This window comes from Pinus tabuliformis, chromosome 1_1 (assembly GCF_031772625.1).
Source record: "Pinus tabuliformis cultivar Carrire ecotype Pingquan chromosome 1_1, CPIR1, whole genome shotgun sequence".
NCBI lineage: Eukaryota > Viridiplantae > Streptophyta > Pinopsida > Pinales > Pinaceae > Pinus > Pinus tabuliformis.
The window spans coordinates 746,844,794-746,860,307 of NC_142297.1; positions in this window are offsets into that span (position 1 = coordinate 746,844,794).

Here is a 15,514-nt window from a genome sequence, read left to right on the forward strand (position 1 = left end):
CATTCAGATCTGCCACTATAGACTGTCCGGCCATAACTAAGGAGCAGTTATTTACTTTGGACAAGACTCATCTCTTGGCTCCTGTAGCTAGTTGGACCTGCCACGGGTTCTTGAACTTTTCAACTTGCAGTTTACACTGTTCCACTACTTTCGGGCTAATATAACTTAAAGTAGCCCCAGGGTCTATAAGAACAACTATGGAAAAGTTTGAGATTTTACCTTCGAATTCAATCATAGATGGCTGGTACTCCGCTTGCCGGTCCTCCAGTGCAGCGTTGATTCTCGGTACACTACGCGCCATGTCCCCAACAGTCGACGCCTCATGAATCTGAGATATTTGGTCTGTGCCCTTCTTTTGTGGGCAGTTCTTAACATAGTGACGTCCTCCACAACCCCAGCACTGCACTGGCGGTCTGGTCATCCCCTCACCTTCTGGTCTAACAGACTGCTCGTTTGCCTTGGATTCGCTCATTGGTCTGGATCGGGGCGCATTCCTTGCAACAGGTCTGCTGTTTAGTCCTTTACCAGCACTCTTGTTCCCACTGCTGCGATTTCCTTTGCTGCTTCCAACCATCCGACCACCTCTTTTCTCATTCCACCTTTTGCTTGAGGTGTCCCCCTTTTGTTTGCTCTGCTGGTAACAGATTCTCGCCTTACGGATAGCCTCGTCCATGGTTCTAGGATTGTCAAATTCAATCCTTTCCCTTATGTATGAAGGTAAACTGCTCACAAACCTTTGGACCTTGGCTTTCTCCTCCTTGATGTAAGGTACATAACGTAGCAGCGAGGTAAAATGGTTAATAAACTCGTCCATGGTCTGTTGTCCCAGTCTTAGATCGTGAAATTCCCTGGCTTTTTCATCATAAAAACGCTCAGTCAGGTACCTTTCTTTAAAATATTTCTGGAACTTTTCCCAGGTAATGGTCCGTTCGCTGACCCCCTTGACGATCTTGATTTCTTCCCACCTCAAGTTTGCTTTACCTTGTAACTGGAAAATTGCCAATCTTGCCTTTAGATTGTGGTCATACTCATATAACTGAAAGTACTTATTCATATTGATTAACCAGGCTTCTACAGCTTCCTCCTGCTCACCATCAAAATGTGGAGGTTTGATCTTTCGAAATTCTCCCTGCAGTTCCACTTTCTGATGCTTTGAAGTTTGCTGCTGAGGCGCATTATCAGAGTGGTCTTCCTTGTCTTCAGAGTTTTCTGGTTCCATTTGATAGTCCTGTTCTTCTGTCACCCTCTGCTGCTCTGCACTGGGATTAGACAGGGGTGGGTTCTGCCTGTCCGACAGGCTCTTCAAAATCTTTTCTTGTTCAACTGTTAAGCGTGCATTATCCTCTCTCAATCGCGCCATCTCATTCTTCAATTCCTGGACAGTTTCCAGGATCGCAAGGTTGGTGCTTCGTGATTCTGCATCCAATTGCACCCACAACCCTGCATTTTCTTGAGGATTACTGCTGGGTCCCTGCATCTTGTCTTTTTCCTGGTTTAGCTGCTAACTGTTGCAATTCTGGTTCATTCCAAGTAAACAGAACACAGTTAAGCACATTGTTAAGTTGCATATGTTGTTTGGTGTGCCCTTTTGCATACTGAAATATGTTTTCTTTTGAGGCCACAGTGTTGAAACTGGGCTCTGATACCAATTTGTCACACCTCTGTTACTAAATACATATAAAAAAAAAAATTATTATAGGTCAAACCCACCTATCATTAAGCACATCAAGTATATAATCACCTTGGCATCTAACTCTTTATAGTACACTATATATCTATTTGGCATTCGGCCCATATAGCACATATTATAATTGTTTGGCATAAAGCACATATGGTTTCGGTCCTTACAGCTGCACTTGTAGTTGGAAGACGGAGGCATGCAACCTTATATATAAATATGCATCAAAGATCATTCGAACTGTCTTAGTCATATTTCAATGTTTAAACACTATATGCATACGGGTCGAATACATACATATGTTTTTGCCACGTTCATGTGCCATGTGTAAAGGTGAACTTGCGGTGTCATATGGTTTAGGCACATATAGATTTGGTTCGTTTCATGGTTTGAATCAACAGTCACTTGTTATACGTATGTGTTAATGTGGCGTGACCTGTGATGGTCCAACCACAGTACTTCCAACCACTGCTGCATTATCGACTTAAAGGCACCAGTCCGGAGAGGTTTAGGTGGCAGTCTCAGGCTTCTCCAGCCATGTGACTCCTTGGGTGCGGGGATCTCGGTTTTGACGATCCCTATTCCCGCCTTAACTCTACGGCTCAGATCTAAACCCTCAATCCAACGGATGACAATCGGTCAAGGGTTTACGGGGATATTTATGCCCCTTCCTATGCCTCCGGGTTCATTTGCTTGTTCACTTGTATTCGGCTCCGGCTCTGCACACCAGTCCAGGGTTTCTTCTACCAGCATCGCCGCTTTGCTCAGCGAATGTCCAGCAGATGATAAATTTCGCCCACTGGTCCCTACAGGTATGCGTTTTCGGTTTAATGGCGATGAATTCACAGTTCATATTGCTCCTTTGAGTTACAGGATTTACAATTCGTTACAGTAATGTTTAGCTTTTTATTTGCTTTGCTTCAGCCAGCGTGCGCATGCTATTTCATGGAACGAAGTTGGGTTCCAACGAAGGTTCAACCCTCTGGTTTCCAGGTAAGCTACGATTACCTCACTGTCTGTCATATATTCGCAGAATTCTTTAGATATTAAGACAAGGTGTTTGGATGTGCAGGCCTCCGCCTCCACGCGGGCCTTCTTGCATTATCTGCAGAGGTACTCTCTGTCGAGAACCCTCCTGGTTGCATTCTCCTGCCCTTAGGTTATTTAACAGGGCACTATGGTTATCTGGTTATTTTCGTAGACTTTCGTTCAGTTCCAAAGTTTATATTTACTAGATTTACAGAGACCTTTGTATAGTTTTGAGTTTTTCTTGCGGGTTGAGCCTCCGCGCTCAAGCCCTGCAACCAGCTTACCGAAGCCTATGATTGTCATAATTTTTGTTCTTGCCACTCTAGGGTTTATTTTACTCCCTGTGTTATTCGGGTTTTGTCCGGCGGCCGAGGAGATGGCCAAGTTATTGACTCGGTGTTGTATAACAGATTAATAGACTTATACAGTCCATAGCATTGTTTACAGTTGAGGGACAATACTCTATTCTCCTTTTGTTAATATCGTGAATGTTCATAGGGTTTATCCATTGTTTGTCCATTACAGCTATGAATACTTGTTACAAAGGCGACGAACCCTCACCGTTTTATGCTGCCAGTACTTATAACTTTGCTCTGTTATTTAATTTTGTTTTCGGCTACAACACATGTATTCCGACTCTGTTGTTAACTGTTCATTTAATCTTCAAAATGCATGGACAGTTTGATGATTATTCTGGGTTTGTACCATCCGGTTGCATGCATAGTTTTGCATACAGTTTATGCGTCTTTCCACAGTTATACAAATAGTTATCTATGTTCTTTGGTTATAATCTCATGCGCAGGGTAAATATATTACTTGCATCTCTATCACAGTTTAATATAAACGCACAGTTTAATATAAACGCATGGATGGTAACATAACCATGATGCCCTTTCTAGATTTGTATATGCGGGTTTACAAGAAATACATATGGTTTTCCTTCTAGATTATACCCGAGCTAGCTACCCTCTGCTACGCTCTCATGACTCACCTCTGACCACAGTCGAGGAATAACGGCATTCGCTTGATTCAACTATACAGTTTAATATTATTACCCTATGCGTTTACAGATTCTGTCACGACTTTCTGTGCATAGTTTCGATAGGGTTTCCAAGGTTCTTTATTTCAATTCGTTTACCTACAGTACCGCTACACCTGTCTCAGCGGTTCACCCTTGTAAAGTTTCGATCCTCATACCAGTATTTGGTATAATAATGTCTGCTAATAGAATCCATATTTCAACCCGTGAGGGTACTTTATCTCTGTCACTGAGATCAGTGCTTAATAATTTCTCGCTGGTTATAATACCCTAAAACACTTGGTATTCTGCAACGATCCTCTTTCGTTAAAGACATTACGTCATGCAGAGAGGAGTCTTTCCTGTTTAATCTCATTAAGTTACAGCTTCTAGAGAAATCATAACACATAATTTCCTATTAACTCTTTAATGTTTAAAGCAAATACAACTGTTGTTCCGGGGTTTTCACAGTTTTGGGACCATACCTGGTTCACCCAAACTGGATTTGGTTTCAAACAAATAAGTCACCTGAACTTTAGTTCTGCTCGTCCACCCAGCCTTGAGACTCATCACTCAGATGCAGTTCTCCCCCCGAGCCATCCTGCAGGCCTTCAGCCCTCAACAGGTTCTGTGCACTTCTATGCCAGGTTATCTGATCCTCATCAGACTTAACCCATTCATTTCTTTCTTTTCTCTTTCTCTGTTCTTGGAAAGATTTTCCTTTTTCCTTCTGTCTGTCACCACAGCACAGAAACCCCCCAGCCAGGACTTTTCCTGCTTTGGAGGGTAGTTCCATCAGTTATCACAACTGATCCTTTTCTTTTCAATTTCACCTCTTAGAGGTTGCCAGCAATTTCAAGAAGTATTTAATTTACTTTATTAAAATAGTAGTCACAGTTTTGTTTAAACATAACAACAACTGATTACTGTCTTTTACCACAGTAAACTTTTCAGATTTACATGTTCTGGGGTTATTACATGCCATTTTTATTTTTATTAATTCTAATATTAGGGTTAATAATGGTTTTTTGCATGGTATTAATAACAATCTAGTCCATGGTATTTGTCCCATAGTATTTTGGCCATAGGTTTCACCTAAATATAACCCATTTTTTGAGTGTTCGTAAATATAAGATGACTTATGGATTAAATATAAAAAAATGTTTTATTTGTTTACCATACCTGTCGTTTATTTATATTTTTATTAATTTACCATACCTCTTTTATAAATATGGTATTTGGCCCATAGGATTCACTTAAATAAAACCTCTTTCTTGAGCCTTCATAAATAGAACGAGGGTTATGGACTAAATATAAAAAGAGGTTTTATTTATTTACGATACGTCTAGTTTATTTATATTTTTATTTATTTGCCATACATTTTGAGTAAGTATAAAAAGACGTTTTATTTATTTACCATACCTCCACTTTACTTATATTTTTATTTGTTTACACGCTTACATGTATATAAGGTGACTTATGGAGTAAATATAAATTTTTATTTATTTATTTACCATACCTATCATTTATTTATATTTTTATTAATTTACCATACCTCTTTTATAAATATGGTATTTGGCCCATAGGATTCACTTAAATAAAACCTATTCTTGAAAATGGGCGAATGGAATCACTTAAATAAAACCTATTCTTGAAAATGGGCGAATGGAAAGTTGTAAGTCCTAATTTGAAGGGCTAAATTTACCTTTTTTACCCTCTCCCTTAAAATAAGGTGGGCTATTTGAGGTGATTTGTAAAAATGTACTATGATACAAAATATTCGCCAACTAAAAATTTAAAACCCCTTAATTTCGCCAAAGGGCGAACATTCGCCCCTAAAAGTATCCTTGAGAAAAACTCAAATAAGCCAAAGAAAAATTAAAGCAATGGAATAACTTGGAGTTTTTAAACATATCTCAAGCCAAACAAATGTTGGAAAACATAATGAATCACGTGAAGTAGATGACAATCAAAGATGGGAAATTAGAAACAATCATAGTTGAAGAGACCCATACCCTTTTTCTACTTTAGGAAAGAAGACAACATGACGAAATCTCGTGGAAATAGAAATCTAGTGTATGCTAACCTCATGAAGTAAAAAAGGAACCTGACTTTTTTTGTTGCAAACTAATGATCCAATTTATTTTTAGATCGTAGAGCGGTAATATAAGTGACAATTAGGAAAATAATTGTACGCATTCCATCCTTAGTACTTTGGGGAAAAATGAAGTTTGTATGTGGGATATCACCCTAGTTGAGGTGGAAGCAACTAAAATGAGAATTCCTAAAATTAATGTGCCTGAAATTGGTAGCATCATAATTCAATTTTTTCAAGCATGTTGATAGATCATAGTAAAGTAAATCTTTGAAGTTGTATGGGATTCTAGGAGAACTACTTCTATTCTCCCAACATTTAACACAGCATTCTCTATTCTTTCTCCTAAACAGTAAAAGGTTGATAATCCAAGTAACATTACGCTTATAGCACTCTATACTGTAACCTACAAAATGATAACTAAAGTTATAACCAACCACCTCAAACCCATCTTCCTTGCCTCATATCCCTTAAGAAAGCAAATTATATGGATGGAAGACAAATTGCAGATGGAACCTTGGCAGGTTGGGATGTAATTCATTCCTTGTAATATACCAAAATGTGATGTATGCTAATTAAATTCTTTTTACAAGATTACTTGGTCATTCATTCTTAAGAACTTAAAGTATTTTGTCTTTGTTGATTCTAGGTCAATTGGATTAAAGCATTAATCTCCTATATCATGTGCTAAATAATTCTTATTGTTTCCCTAGCAACCACCTTCTCCCCTTCAGATGGAATAAGAGAAGAGAATTACCTTTCCCAATTTCTCTTTATTTTACATGCAAGAAGACCAAGTCATACGATGAGAACATTAGTTTTAGTAGGAAAAGCAAAGGGATTAAGGATATTTTTAGAAGATGTTCTAGTATCTCACCAACAATTTTTCGATAATACCATTTTTATGGGAACCCCCACATTGATGGAAGTGGTGGAATTTATCTAGGGTATAGATGATTTTCCAAAAGACTCGAGTACTATAATTAATCAATCCAAGTCAAATGGTCTTCATCAACATCATGTAGTGAAAATTCATTTCGTCTTCCTATTTGACTATAAATGTTGTTCTTTAATATCTAAATTTTTAGGATCCCCTCTAGAGTAAAAACTCTCTAAATCATGCCTTGGTTTGATATTCTTAGTAAATTTCCTTTCAAGCTTGGTAGTTAGGATTTTTGTTGTATCAAAATCATAGGCATTTTGGTTTCTCTCAATTCCATCCTCAAAGCCCTCCATACATACATTATTTTAACCATGTACTGTCTCTAAATCATCATCTTCTCTCTTTGTAACCTCCAAAGGGACTTTCCTTGGGGTGGAGCAAAAACAGATTAAAAAACATTATTATATACCCTAGGACAAAACCTACCTTCCCAAGCTCAACAAAGGACTATTATTTAAATATCCAAACACGCTCATCACCATTCTTGAAGGTAAAAATAGGTGGCATTGGATCCAGGGAAACTAGGATCTTCGGTGATAAATCTATAACTAAAAATATGGCAATATGTTACCCATAAATAGTTTATGAAGGTGTAATACATGCAACCTAGATCAAATATATGAAATCTTTCCCAATAGGGCATGAAACTCATCCAACAACATTGCCTACGGGAAGTAAGGGATGGTTAAGAATCTCTATTTTGGGATAACACATGGAAATAGTTTCATGAAGTACAACATTTAAGTAGTGTTTCAAGAGCTAAGAAGCTCCATGGTATATAACACGAGACTCACAATAAATGACTATTGGAAAAATAATAACACAAATATCCATTAGAGATGGTAGAATTTAGAAGAAAACTAGAGCACCTTATCAGGTATGAGGGATTGATAGTGCATATGATAGGATTTGCAACAAAAAAATATCTCACTAGCTAATGACCTTGACATACTAATAGGGGGATATGGATTTAGTGGCCCACTCATAATCAAAGGAGCTTATTTCGTAGAAGATAAGAATGCCAACCTTTGAAATGAGGAAATATCAGAGAATATTTGGATGAAAAATCTTCCACGCAAAGTCTCCAATTCCTCTTTTCTCCTGGCTTGGGGAAATACCTTATCATGGGACAAGATTCTTAAGGTAGGTTTCCAATGAGCATCACTTTTACATCTATGTTAACAAGTTATGGAGAAAGTAGAAACATATCTTCAATATTTGTCCCTGTGTAATCAAATAATCAAGTCTTTACTATAAATGTCTACAGGCTCAAGGGAATATTCTTTGATGTCTTATTCCAGTATGAGAGGTGCATTATACAACCCATTATGCCCCGATGTGTAAGTATTTCACGTCCTCAAAAAATAATAAAAATATTTTTTACTAATGTCGGCCAAAATATTAAATTTAATCTTAAATTATATATAACCTTTTAATCTTATTAATGGACTAAGATTGATTATTAAACTATAACTATATATTTTAATTATATATAATTTGAATGAATAATAAATTATCTCATGCATTTAGTAGTTCCCTTATCATATACGTAAATTTGAATGGATCATAAATTTACTTTTAGCAAAATAAATTACTACATTAAAATTCCAAATTAGGTAAAATATTAAATATCTTTACTTAGATTTACTAAAACTAATAGCATCTTTAAATTAAAGGAAAAAGGTTAATTCAACACAAAGAATCTAAAATCCTACTCCAAAATATTTTAATATGTATTTTGAGTAAATATTTGTAAAACGAATCTTTAAAGGGGAAAACCATAGCCTATGGATATATTAAATTCTTTAGAGACATAAATATTTCCACATCAAAGTTATATTTGAAAATATTAATTTTATGTAGTTTTACTGTAATTTTTGTTATCATATCATAAAAACATTATTAAATCTAATATTAATATTATTAAATTTAATAACTTTTAATTAATACAATATTAAATTTAATATGATATTCAATTTGTTATATTATAATATATATAGATTAATATATCATGATATATATTAACTCTCTCTCTCTCTCTCTCTCTCTCTCTCTCTCTCTCTCTCTCTCTCTCTATATATATATATATATATATATATATATATATATATATATGTGGAGGGGAGAACAAAGACATAAAGTGTACAGGTGGAAAGATAGATAGAGTGACAAGGGAGATATGGAGATAAAATGAAGAAGAAAGGCATAGAGAGAGAAGATTAAAGAGAGAGAGAGGGAGTGACAAGGGAGAGATGGAGAGAGTGTGTGTATGTTTTTGGGTGAGATAGAGAGAGAAATAAGAAGATATGGAAGGAAGGGGGAAGAGAAGGAGAGAGGGAGGGAGATAGTGAAAGGAATGAACAATGAAGAGAAAGAAAGAGGGGGAGAGAGATAGAGGGAGGTGAGAGAGAAAGGGAGATAGAGGAAGGAAGATAGATAGAACATGAGAGGGAGAAGGATAGATGGAAGGAGACAAAGATGCAGTTGTAGGGAAAGATAGAGGGAGGTAAGAATAAATACATACAGATAAAAACATGGAGAGAGAGAGAGTGGGAGTGACAAGGGAGATAAAGAGAGAGGGAGGGAGCTGAGAAGGAGGGAAGAGAGAGACAGGGAAGAGAGGGTAAAGGGGAAGAGAGTGGGAGAGGAAGATGGATGGAGAGATATATGGATATGGAGAAATAGTTTGTATGTTTTGGGGGTGATATAGATAGAAAAAGGAGAGGCAAGGGGATATAGAGATATAGATGTGAGGTGAATAGGGAAGAAAAGAAAGATAGATAGAGAGAGGGAGAGATATATAGATATGGAGAGAGAGAGAGTGTGTGTTTGGGGGGGGGGGGGTAATATAGAGAGATAAAGAAGGAGAGATGGAGGGAGATATAGATATAGATGGAGGGGGGAGAGATAGAAGAAGATTTCTTGTATTATATGTATTTATTTCACTGTAGATGATGATTTTCAATCCTATTTGATTGCTTGCACTATATGTATTGATTTTAGTGTATATGTTGATTTATAATTATATTTGATTGCTTGCACAAGATACTTTGATTTCTAATACTATTTTATTTCTTGCTCTAGATGCATTGATTTCATCGTAGATGATGATTTTAATCTTATTTTATTGCTTGCACTAGATGAATTAATTTTAGTGCAGATGTTAATTTCTAATTATATTTGATTTCTTGCACTAGATGTATTGATTTCGATATAGATTTTGGTTTCTAATCTTGTTTGATTTCTTGCATTATATGCATAGATTTCGATGTATATGGTTTTTTCTAATCCTATTTGATTGCTTGCATTAGATGGATTAGATGTTGTTAATTTTGAGACTGTAAATTATTAAAAATAGTTTTCAAGATTAGATGGATGGGGGAGAGAGGGAAGAAGATTTCTTGCACTAGATGAATTGATTTCAATGTAGATGGTGATTTATAATCCTATCTGATTTCTTGCACTAGATGCATTGATTTTAGTGTACAGATGTTAGTTTCTAATTATTTTTTATTTGTTTCACTAGATGCATTGAATTCAGTGTAGATTTTGATTCCTAATCCTATTTCATCGCTTGCAATAGATGCATGGATTCAAGGGTAGATGTGGATTTTGTATCCTATATGATTTCTTACACTAGATGCATGGATTTCAATGCAGATGTGGATTTCTTATCCTATTTGATTTCATTCACTAGATGCATTGATTTCAGTGTAGATGTTGTTTTCTAATCCTATTTGATTGTTTTCATCAGGTGCATTAGATGTTGTTAATATTTAGGTTGTAGATTACTAAAAACTATATTTTTCAAGATATATTTAGTATTACGTAGACAAACACTACTAAGAAATAATTAGCTATTAAAAGTTGTGATACCTAGAATTAAAATGAAAAACATGTGTATAATCAATCCTCCTCCAAAGTGAAAGTTAATCCTTGACATGATTGTCTCCCTTCTTCATCACCAACTAAGTACTAATAGAAATTTACATATATTCAAAATATATTCAAAATTACTAATACCATAATTTCATACAATAATGTATTCAAAATATTTATAAGAGGAAAATGTATATTTATAAACATCAAAACAAATAAAAATATTATTGAGTGAGATGCGATAATTGTTTGGAGAAACAAATAATGTAAATATTTCATAATTCTGGCCACTCATTCACAAAAATTAAAAAATACATTATTTCTTGACTTTCAAAATATACTATAGATAAAAACAAATCATCAAAATATTCTTGAAGAAATAAAATATTTCGAAACCAATAATATTGTCCTAGCCTACCGAACAATTAGACAAATATTTTTTCCTATTCTACTCAATAATTAGATAAATAATAAATATTATAATCCACATAACAATTGTATTATATATGGAACTAATCGAATAAAAAAAATAAGGTTTTTTTTTCATTTTTACTAATATGATTTCACTCTCATTGAACTTGAACCACATGCCACATCCACATGAACCTCACCCCAAATAAGAAAAAACTCATTCATATATCCTTACATTTAGTTTCCAAAACTTAAAACACATACTTATCAATGCACCAAGATCATGGAAGGCCTGTAAACGTTAGTTTCCAAAATTTAAAACACATTCTTTTCGATTCACTAGCATCATGGAAGGTCTATGTTTCTTTACATGCAATAATATCATTATGCAACTTATTTATTTTTATTTAAAGGTATATAGTAATATATCGACCATAATCACGAGACTCCATATAATTTATTGGAGGAATATTCGAAGACATGGACTAGGATAACATATTATAACTTAATGAGAAGAGACCATATGTACAATCAGATCTACCACTCGTGAACTGCAAAACAAATAATTAAAGAGACTAAATTACTATAGTAAGCATTGCAGTAATACTGTTGAAAATTATGAAATCCATTTAACATACTTGAAAGATACAAGTGGTTTGATTTTCTCCTGTAACGCCACTCTTTGTTATACCATCACGCTAATCTCACAAAATTTTCACTCTTGACTCCCTACGTGTGAATCAAATATGCCTAATCTGCGACAATAAACAAGATAATATCAATACACAACTAATTCATACTAGGACTTCAAAAGAAACAAATAGAATGTTGGACATATTAACAACATACCAAGTTCCCCAAATGAAATCTGTAGATACCATAGTGTCCTCTATGTAACCAAGAATTCGTTTCAAATTTCCTTTTGATTCCAAACTTTGTTGTTTCAAATAGATTTGTATAATTAATTGCAACTTTCCCAATCATGGATAAACAAGCACAAACAAAATTGCTTTCCATGTAACATATATGTGAGAAACATTAATTGAATGTATTTCTCTAGGCATGCAACTATTTGAATCAAAAACAATTTCAAATTTGGCTAAAATGAGCTTATAAGTATTCTTCAAGGAACTGAAATCATAATGTGTGTTCAAATCTTCCATATTAAATTTTGTATTTAGATAAATTTAACCAAAAAAAAAACTATAAGGAGCGTTATTATGCATATTTTTGAATTCATTGTTTTTATGTTTCTTTCTCCTCTTGCCAGAATTTGTTATGAAACCAACTCACAATTAGATAGAAAAGATAGATAAACACCTTCAAAATAAGCCTCTTCGAGGGGGAAACCTCCTTTACATTAAACAAATGAACAATTCTTGGATGATACAAATGACAAGATCTCCTTTCTATATATAGGGGTCTAAGGGATCATAATATAATCAGAGCCGACATAACAATAATAATGTAAGGGAATAATAATAACAATATGGGGACTACAAGGGCACAACAATATAATAAGGGGGTTGTACTAATAACAATAAGGGGTTACACTAGTAGTATAGGGACCTAACATTCCCCTCTCCTTCAAAAAGTGTTGTCCTCAACACTTCAGTAGTTCTTGATTCTTCTGTATAAAATTCTTGGCCTCCCATGTGGAATCTTCAGCGGGTAATCTTTCACTTGATGAGATACTTTGAAATTGATCGATTTCATAGCTGTTGGGTTCTTCTTTCTGTGATTGCTTCAGGTTGAAATATTATTTTTCCTTCCTCATCAAGTTCTGGAAATATTGTTTGAACTGGGATCTTCTGCAACTTTTGAATGAGTGTCCATGCTTCTTCACCCTTCTTCCATTCATCCCTTTCTTCGTTTATCCAATTTGGTTGGATAATAGAAATAGCACAAAACAATGCTTCCGCGTCCTCATCCTTTCTTGAGAGTGCATATGCAACAACATTTTTCTTCCCTTTTTTGTAGATGATTTCAAATTCATAACCCAAAATACTTGTGACCCATTTTTTCCATTCTTCTAAAGATAATCTTGGTTCTAAAAGGTATTTATGACTATAATGATCCATTTTTACTTGAAGTGTCTTCCCGTTAGGTAAGGTTGCCATTTCTTAAGTGCATGTAGTATTGCCAACATTTCCTTCTCATAAATAGCTTGCTTGAGATGTAGCCACAAAAATACCCAAGCACCTACATCAAAACTTCTTTCACTGCGATGTTGATATGTTTGTTGTTTCATTCGTTTCTGCACCAAAGTGGCATTATCCTTTAAAAGTTGGAGAACTTTTTGTTGATGCTCGATGTGATCTTTCACTGCTTGAATCTTTTTCTTCTTGATATGTCCTTCTATCCTGAGAGTTTGAGGAGTGGTAATTTCTTCTAATGCATTAAAAGGTGTGGTCAGATTCATTTCTTGATGCTCGATATGATCTTTCACTTCTTGAACATTTTTCTTCTTGATATGTCATTCTATCTTGATAGTTTGAGGAGTCGTACATGTAGCCAATGCATTACAAGATATGATCAGATTCATTTCTCCTTTCTTGATGTGATCTTTCACTTCTTAAAACATTTTCTTCTTGAGATGTCTTCTATCTTGAGAGTTTGAGGAGTGGTAATTATTTCCAATGCTTTACAAGATATGGTTGGATTCATTTCTTCTTTCTCTGAGGTTGGTTCCTGGTGTATATCCTCTTCTTTTGATGTTTCTTGATCCTTTTCTTCCTCCTCTTCATAATCTATGTAAAATAATTTCTTCTCAACACACTTATGACATTTAGTGTATCCCCTATCACAATTGTAACAAAGCCATTTTTCTCTTTTTTCTTCTAATTGTTGTGGTGTAAACCTTGTAGGTTGTGGAAGGCTAGGAGAAAAAGCACTTCCGTAATTATAGTCATGAGTGGTGGGATTCCTTGTTTCCATAATTTCACTTTCAATTTTTCTTGCCAACCTGAATGCCTTCTCCAATGAATCAAGTTCCCAAAGATGAACCTCATGTTGAATGTTATCCTTTAAATTCCCTATCAAGACATCAGTATTCTGCTTCTGTGGAATATCATTTATCCTTATATTCAATTTTTGAGAGTCCTCAATATTCTCTACCATTGAACACTTTTATTTGAGATTTATCAATGGGCTAAAGAAGGCATTTCACTTTGTATCCTCATAATGTGCTATCACTTCCTTCGTGAAAATTGACCACGTAATAAGTGGTTTACGAGAAAAAATCCCTTTATACCAAAAAAATTGATCCTGCTCTAAATATTAAGATGCAATACGTACCTTTTGTAATAGTTTCACCTCATGTAGATCAAAATATTACACCATATGTAGTGTCCAATTTACCGAATCCTTGCCATCAAACTTCCTCATATCGCCTTTTCATTATTTTAGGAGCTCGATCTTGAAATGATTGTAACTTTGTAATTTTAGATCTCCATGTTTTGAAATTGCGTCCTACAGTAACCCTCTAAGTCCTCTTTCTAACCCCGAAAGTCTGATCAATATTGGATTCTGCAAGGAAGAGTTATAATGAATCTCCTAAGATGACTAAATTATATAATGTTTCAGTAGAGCGAATGTGTACAACGTGCCACGCATATCTGTTTTGATCTTAGGATATGAAAAATATACATAGAAAACTACAGTCTGTCTTCTTTCTGCAACTTTTTATGAAATTTCAATCTGATGTTCAGAGCGAAGGTTATGACGATTTTCCCAAGGTTGCCTATTAGAATATAATTCGGGAGTCTGCAAAAACTCTAACTTCCTCAAGTTATATATCAGAAAATATAGTGAGACAAGATCTAAAATTTGGACCCGAGCTTCACCAATATTGCGGCTCAAATGGGTTGTAATTTCAAAGTCTAAACCTTCGTAGAAAAACAATTATAGCAAACATTCCATGATGACCTGTTTGAGATGGAATTCTATAGCTTGCAAAAAAACTAACTTACTCAGATCATATCTCTAAAAATATAGCGATACACGATCTTAAAGTTGGACCTGACGTTCAGATAGATTTCTTCTGAAATGGGTATTTTTTGAGCTTCTGGAACTTTGTAGTGAAAAGGATAGAAAAAATTTCACAATGACCTATTTAGAGTAGTGAAACCCTAGAATCGAAAGCTCTGATTCAAATTTTATGAAACCAGCTCACAAAAAGATAGAAAAGATAGATAAACACATTCAAAATAAGCCTCTTCGAGGGGGAAACCTCCTCTACATTACATAAATGAACAATTCTTGGATGATACAAATGACAAGACCTCCTTTCTATATATAGGAGTCTAGGGCGTCATAATATAATCAGAGCCGACGTAACAGTAATAATGTAAGGGCACAATAATAACAATATGGGGACTACATGGGGACAACAATATAATAAGGGGGTTGTACTAATAACAATAAGGGGTTACACTAGTGGTATAGGGACCTAAAATTCTC